The sequence below is a fragment of the Odocoileus virginianus genome, chromosome 21 (assembly GCF_023699985.2).
Source record: "Odocoileus virginianus isolate 20LAN1187 ecotype Illinois chromosome 21, Ovbor_1.2, whole genome shotgun sequence".
NCBI classification, from domain to species: domain Eukaryota; kingdom Metazoa; phylum Chordata; class Mammalia; order Artiodactyla; family Cervidae; genus Odocoileus; species Odocoileus virginianus.
Genome location: NC_069694.1, coordinates 41,512,755 through 41,520,903, shown reverse-complemented (window position 1 = coordinate 41,520,903; position 8,149 = coordinate 41,512,755).

The following is an 8,149-nucleotide window of genomic DNA, read 5'->3' as shown; positions in this document are numbered from 1 at the left end:
CGGGCAGAGGAACCTGGCGGGCTACCGTCCAGGGACACGACGAAGCACACGCATCTCACTAAAATGAACTATGCGTGAATGTTGGGTAGGCATACTCTGAGATGATGATGACTTTTTTTCCCCCCAAGTTTTTCTGGGAAGTTACAAGTAAACAGTCTTTAAAGATGGTTTTCACTAAAAAGGCATCGTGGTTAAATACCCATTACATGCAGAGACACTCATAGTTTGCTGTAAAGGGCACGTTTTAGAAGCAAGGAGCAGAGACGTCTGTCTGCTTCAATCCCCCTGTTCAGGGGGTGGGGTTGGTGTCCGTCTCAGTGGGAGCTGCCGTCTAGCAGCACTTCACAGTAGGAGCCCAGCTGGGTGACACAAACTAGGACGGAAAAGAATGTCTTCGTGCTCAGCAAGATTCTAAGCTCTAGTGAAAGAGTCCCATGATTTATCTTCAGAGGCAAGCACTTTGCTAACTGAACAAGTTCTAACCAGATGTTAATTGAGCATAAAATTACAAAACTTGGCTAGCACCATGGCAGATTGTAAATCCACGGGATAGAAGCTAGGCTGACCTCTGTGTCCTCCATGGCACCTAGCGTGATTTGAGTGGTCTATAAGTACTGAGTAAAAGGAACTGGGAAGTATTTGGAGTTCAAAAATAACTTCTAAAAAGAATATACCATAGCTAGTCTTATATTCTTCCCACTAGCATTTTACCATTAGTGATTGTTACCGTATTCTGCCACTTACAAAATACTTTTGAGATGTGTTAATATAGCTAATCTTTGCACCAAATACAAGCTAAGTACTATTTTCCTTATTTTCCTATAAAGAACCTAAGACCCAGCAAGCTTTCCCAAAAAAGTGTGATATGAACTAGTAAAGTTATTATGTGAACCATACATACTATTTGCTCAGAAATTTCTCTGAGGAAAATCCCCCAGAGATAGTCCCAACGCCCTTTGGTCTATTTTGATCAGTAAATTCATACACATACTCAGCTAGAGTTGGGTCAGTATTATTATCAATTAACCCATATATTGTATTTATTTGATCCCCAGAACGGTACTAGATGCTTTTAAAGAATGTAGGTCTAAATTATTTTCTTAGCTATGTTTACAGGTAGGCCCAGGACTGTGACCAAGACCCTTCAAATATCCTTGCTGAACTCTGTTCATCCTTTTTGCTTCTTACCTCTTTATATATATGTTGAGAGTATTCAATACCCTCCGTCTCCAACCTGCCATCATCTGCTCTCTTCGAACTAATTCCCTATTCTGTAATTGCAACCATCATCCTCCTACCAAAATGGCTGCTTCAAAAGCACCAGCAATCTTTGAGTCAACAAGTACAAACATCTTGTCTTGATCCTCATCTTTCTAGGCCTTTCTACATCTTTTAGCATTCTGTTGATTCCTTCTTGTTAATATTTTCTTTTCTGAATCCTCTGTAAAATGTTTCTGTTCCTTGTGGTTCTGCTGTCTACCTGATGGCCTCGCATCTTTGCACCCACAACTGTAAACTCTCCACTGATGATGCTTCTTTTGAGCTGGATAACCAGCTTCAAATTCAATAGGACAAAACATAACTTGTCCTCTCCTCTAAAGACTTCCTTCCTTTCTGACTTGCCTATTCTAACAATAGGTTTATTATCATTCCAATCAATAGGTTTATTATCATTCCAACAAAGTAATTGAAGACTTTGTAGTTTCTCTTCTGGCTGCCAAGAACCACAACTTCTTTCCTCATAGTTGCTGACCTTTTTTACAACATAGTTTGAGCACATCTTGTTCAAATTACTATGCCAAAAACACAACTTAGTGGTACAGTCTTAAAATCTCACTTAAAACTATTCACTAGGCTCCTGTCCACTTCTTACTCCTATTACCTAGTAGGAGTCTTTTAACAGCCTACTGACGTCTTCAGAAAAATTCCTTACTATTCCCCTTCATTCAAGACAGCATGACGTAAAGAAGGAACTTTGATATTTCAGATTCTCTTCCCTTCACATTTATGCCTGAATTCATAGCTTCTTTAAACTAGAATGCATTGATCTCACATAGGTTGCACTAATAAATCATTCTGAAAGAACCAGAACAAATGCTAATTTTCCATGTGGCCTTCCCTGATTTTCCAAATAAAAAAATACATCTCTTTCCTATAAAGTCCTTTAAAACTTGACTCTATCATTCACATATCATAGATTTTTCTTCCTTTTTGAATTATTTCTCAATATGCATCAGTACCTATCTACTAGGTTACTTTATATAGGTCTATCTTTATGCAGGCCTATGTATCTACCAATCATTTTATCATTATTTACCCTTCTTTCCTTAAAATATTGATTCCAGAATGTTATACACTTCTTAAGATGAGGAGGAATTTCCATTCATGCTAATTTTTTTTTAACACATTCAAAAGCACCTTACATATAATAAACTTCTGATTTGATGTCTAAATAATTAAATTGTGTCTGAATCAGGAGAAAAATGTTTATGAATAACATTAAAAGTGGCAGAATTCAAAGGGTATAGAAACACAAAAGGCTCATCAAAGGGATCTGAAAACTGACATCAGAAAACCCAGAAGAATTCAGTTCTAAAAATTAAGGATCAATGACCAATCTAGACTTCAATGAGCCTACGGATGAGTAGAAAAGGATCACCAGAGACAGAAGTCATGATAAGGATCCAACAATCAAAGAGGAAAAATGGTCAGGGACAAGTCCAGAAATTATAAATGAAGAAGTAACTTGACCATATTTTGAAGCAAGCCAAAGAGCCAATCCTTTGGACCAATACTGGTTAGATCCAAACTTTTCCTATGATTCTTCTTTCAGCCTTGTGCTCTTATATCTTGACAGTGTCACAATTCAGGGAGACCCTAAAAGCAGCAGTTTCTTCTAAGCATCCTTTCCAACGCCCCCCGCCCCCCACCACACACACACATTTCTTGTTAGCAGGAACAGGACTGATAACAAATACATGCAGGATGTGGCTCTAATGCCAATTCATGATGTGATAACTACACATAAGGGACTGAGGACATTGACTAGAGCCCAAGGCTGGGGTCAACAGCACTCAAAGGACACAAGTCATGTCAAAGTGTAAGTGAATGCAGCCACTGATTTACCTTTGTAATGGTAGAGCATATACCAGACATTGAGCTGAACTCCAAACATAGAACAAAATGAGTCAAGCATGGACTGCTCTCAGGGAGCATGCAGTGTGTTGGAGGATCTTGACGATAAGTGGACCCACACAAAGATGTGTAGCTAAATGCTGAAAGTACAACAGAAGAAGCAATCAAGGGTGCAGAAATATCAGATGGGTGAGTGGGGCAAGTTACTGGTTGCTTAGAGAAGCTTCTTCAAGAAGGTGATAATTGAGCTTAGATAAAATATGAAAAGCTCTTTGATACAGGAAGCATATTCTAGTTAGAGAAAACATTATGAGCAAAAGTAGGAAAATTAGTTCATTCAAGAAATCTAAACAAAGCAACTCATTTGCTGGATGGTGAGGCAAGGGAGTATGGCTGGATAAGACTGGCCAGACAGGGAATATTCAGATATCTGGGTGCAAGAGATGGACAATCATAGAAACAATTAGAATGAGCAATAAAAGCCAAGCACCTTTATGGTTATATACCAAAACGATGTGAAGCTTACTTTTAGGAAAATTGAGTTGTCAGAATTTAGGCAGTCTTTAACTAAACACATTACGTGACCTGTAAACTCTGACTGTACATTATATCAAACCATATTACATATTCTGACTGCATTGTTATCACTATTAGTAACTATAAATACTTTATTTTTGGTTTGGATAATGGCTTATGAGTCACCAAAACCAAACTCAGGCTCTCCTTACCTACATCCAAAACTTTCAGAGTTGGTCTAATTTAGAAGCACTCTTCAGTCACTTTTTTTTTTTTTTTAACTACAAATTTCTCTCTCCAGAAATGACATTCAGTTGGCATCTTTGCTTCTGAAACACATTCTGAATTCAGGGTCACAGAGATGTCATTTTTAACAACACATTCTATCTCAGAGGAAATTCTGAGTGTCTGTTGGTTTAATTGCTTCCAAAAGAGAGAGAGACAAACGAGATGTTCCAATAATATAGAGGAGCTGTTACTCCTTTACTTGTGAAGTATGTTCAGACTTCTGCCTTTGGGGTTGCATTTCTCAGAGAATGAGAAACGCATTCCCTCTCTGAGGCCACAGGAAAGCCAGGGAGTGCACCGAGTCCAAATGCATGGCAAGAATCCAGAGGACCTGCAAAGCCTCCGCGCTTCTTCCTTGAGGAACATCATGCTAATCACTAGCACACTGTCTTTCTTTCCCCCTTTGACACTCCCGCCATCTGTCTGGGAGGGAGTCTTGAGCAGTCGAGATCCTGGATGCTCTGATGGCTTGCTGAGCCTTTGGCAAGCTTGGTCTCCTGGCCGATGGCTCTCTTTTTCTGAGAGATTGGTTTTCACCCTGAATAGAGAGCTAGAGTCGAATGCGTAAGTGTTCAAGAAAAATGATACTAAAAATTCCAGAAAGCTATTCATGCTGCAACCTTCAGGAAGAGCAGAAACTAGAAAATTTCACTGAGGATCATAAATTAAATGAGGGTCTTAAGTCAAACCACTAGGCAGCGGCCAACTACTAAGGTTCTCATTTTTAAATTTTACTTGGTGTCAAAAATTCTCTCAAGAAAGAAATCATTTACAGTGCATTAACTTTGAAGAAATGACATCTGTTCTAGATCAGAGTCTGGTGTTCCTCTAAGTCTCTATGGTAAGATGGAGTAGGATTTTATTCACCTTATATATTATGTGTTCCATATACATACACACACACATTGGGGCCCAATTTTAATCCTAAACTTGTATACAGGCATGCTGTCTGGATATCATCATCAAACACAATGGTGGAACCACAAGAAATATACTTAAATAAGGTTTCTTCTTTTTTTTTTCTTTTTGCTAAAAAATATTTGGTTTTCTCACGAGTGAATGGGAAGGAACTGTGATGCGGAAATAAGTCCTGACGTACAGTCCAGGGAGCTCCCCTCTGGCTCCTAAGGACAATAACCTTGTTTTATCCCGGCTCTCTGGAGCACACGGAGCAGGCTACATTGCTCTGGGCCTCGAGCGATAACGTAAGACACGGCACTGGAAACAGGACGTCACCGCTCGGTCGGTGAGAGTCCGCTGCTGCTGGCCTCCGACGGGGGTCCACCGTGTCCCTCGGCCCTCCTCACATGTCATCTGCTGACACGATGGCTCCCTGGAGAACATGGGGATGGCTTCTGCATCTCCCCGCTGGAGGTCATTCTCTTTCTCCTGGAGCACGCTTCTTTGCCCTGAGTAAGGTGATTCTGAGGCACGTTTCATCCTGATTTTTAGAGATTCCTTGGGGGAATGCACTTTTATTGCCCATTCATGACCGAATCCAGCTGTAATATCTACTCATGCATATTCTTTACACCATCTAGCAGTAGCCCATTAAATGCATTATTTATTAGCTTACCCTTCTTGCCTGTCTTCCTTCTCTACTTCCTTATTATGCTTCCTAAGATCAGCCTCCAAATAAACTCCCTATGTCCACATCCTTCATGTGTATCTTTTGGAAGAATCCAAAATGAAACAGTTACCTCCAGGTACTCCTCTCTGAAATCATCAGAGGGCAATCCTTGCACAGAGACCCCTTTACTCATGAACAGTACATGGTGGTGATGACAGCAGTGAGCCCTGGGCGCTGACAGGAGATGGGCAGGAGTGGAACAAAAATGAATCAACAGGGACTTCCGTGGTGGTCCAGTGCCTCAGACTCAGCACTCCAACGAACAGGGAACCCAGGTTCAATCCCTGGTCAGGGAAACTAGATCCCACATGTCGCTACTATAGACCCTGCATGCCACAACTAAGACTTGGCACAGTCAAATAAGTAACTTTTAAAAATGAATGAATGATTCAAAAGTATATATGAAACTCTTTGCAGCTAGTTTCAGGAATGCCAGAGGGAGAAAGTAAAAGGAAGCAAGGCTTACCTGTGTTATGAAGTCAGGGTACCTCTGAGTAGAGTGATTTATTACTGTCAGAATAAAAGCCCCATGAGAGCTGAGGGGTTTTTGTTCAGTGCTGTGTATTCCACCTAAAACAGTGTCTGACACATGGAAAGTTTCCAATCAATATGTATTGAATTAGTGACTAAAAATGACCACTTTAGAAAATGAAGGTGGATGAAGAGTGGGAAAATTGCAATACTGTTTACACGTATGTATACATATGCATGAATTCTATATATTACACATAAAAACATGCACGAATACACACATGGAAACTATGGCTCCCAAAAATACATCTTTCATTTTTAAGTAGCATTTAAACATTACACATTTTAAGCCTATATGTTTACCTACATTATTTATGCTTCAATACTGCCTCTGCAAATACATACACACATTCATACACCCACACTTAATGTTAATATAAGTGTGTATATGTATGCAATTCAGCTTATCTTTTTTCCAGCTCTTCTTACTGAGCAAGAACTAGGCCTTAAATGACTTCGAAACCTATCTCTGTTGGCACCAAACTGCAAAATATGCCACCAAATTTCTCCTTTGCCATTTTGTCTCCTCCCTTCCTCTTAACCATCCTGTGCAAGGTCCTCCTACAGCCCCTCCTCAATATCCCAGTTTTGGAGGAAAATATGAAAATTATTCAGATCTGAAACACTTATGGTTTAAAAACATAAAGTTGTAAACAACACTGTATATGTTTCTGTAAACTAACACTTCTAATGAACTATTATGGAGCTCAATTATTTTTTCTTCTGTTCTTGGTTAAACAGCTGCCTACTGCTATGTAGAGTGAACAGAGGACTCTAATTCCAGTTGTTTCTGATGGCTGCTTTGTGTCCCACTGGGTCATAGGCACATAGGTGAACAAACAAAAAATGTATAACTGTCTCATCATGAGAAGCCCAGATCATGAAAATAACCCGTAGCCTCAATTTAGAAAATCATGAGAGCATTAGGTCCTGCAGACCTTATAACCTCTGCTATTCCTATTGCCATCAGTTCCGTTTTGTTAGTTGTACGCTATCTTCCAAAGAGAGTCATATTTCCTCTGAGTTAGAAAGATCATTTCATTGTCACGCTTGTTCAGTCCTCCCTGGAGCAGGAAGTGGTGTAATATTTGTGTCTAAGCTTTAATATACTATTTCCTCTTTTTCTTCTTTTTATGGTTTCAACCTTGACCTCTGACTTGAGAGGTCACTGTTTTAATCATTAGTGTTTCTCCAGATCTTAAAGCAGAAGTTACATGTCCCATACTTATGCAGAATGACCTTGGTAAGCTACATATGCCACCATATTAGCAATCATTTTTGTCTGACATGGTATAACCGCACCCAGCATCAAATCAAAACCCATAAACCAATAAATTGTTTTGCTACTTGGCTGTTAGCAGAATGCTAAGAATGCTAAAGCACAACTCAAGCAAAACTAAGCTGAAGTTGCATTTAAAGCAAGTTCCCTCAGTTAGGAGGGGAAAAAAAAGACACTAGATATATTAATGCCCTTCTTAGAAGATGAGTTCATCCTATCTAATATGCATTAGAAATAATCTGCTCATTTGATGAAAGGTTTGCGAGGCATGAATAAAGGGCCAGCCTGCTTGTCTGCAGCAGCAATTAACAGAATCACACAAAGCCCATTTCACTGGCCTATTTTCTCAAGCCAGCCATCAGTGTAATTATCCACATTAGAGGAGTTTTCTGAGCTTGAGGAGAGGTTCACAAGTCAAAGGGAGCTGAAGTTGGCTCTGGAATTTAAATAACTGTTTGGTTTTAATAATTTTTCATCAAATAATCTCTAAGGTATCAGGAGAAATTATTCCCTCTGGTCTCTACAAGGAATCATCATTTTGGTGTTGCAGTGGCATCAACACAAGGTGATACGAAATTACTCCAGCATTTTTAGGCAGCTTCTCCGAGGGGATTATGCAGGTCACATTCTTGGTTAAGAAGGAATAATTCTGCCCAAATTATGAGCATGGGCATATGCCAAAAGGTGAAGTTCTCTGCACACATTTTGATGAAGGAGTTATGTACCAAAAAGATAAATGTGCTGATTCACAGGTTTACAAATGCAGTGTT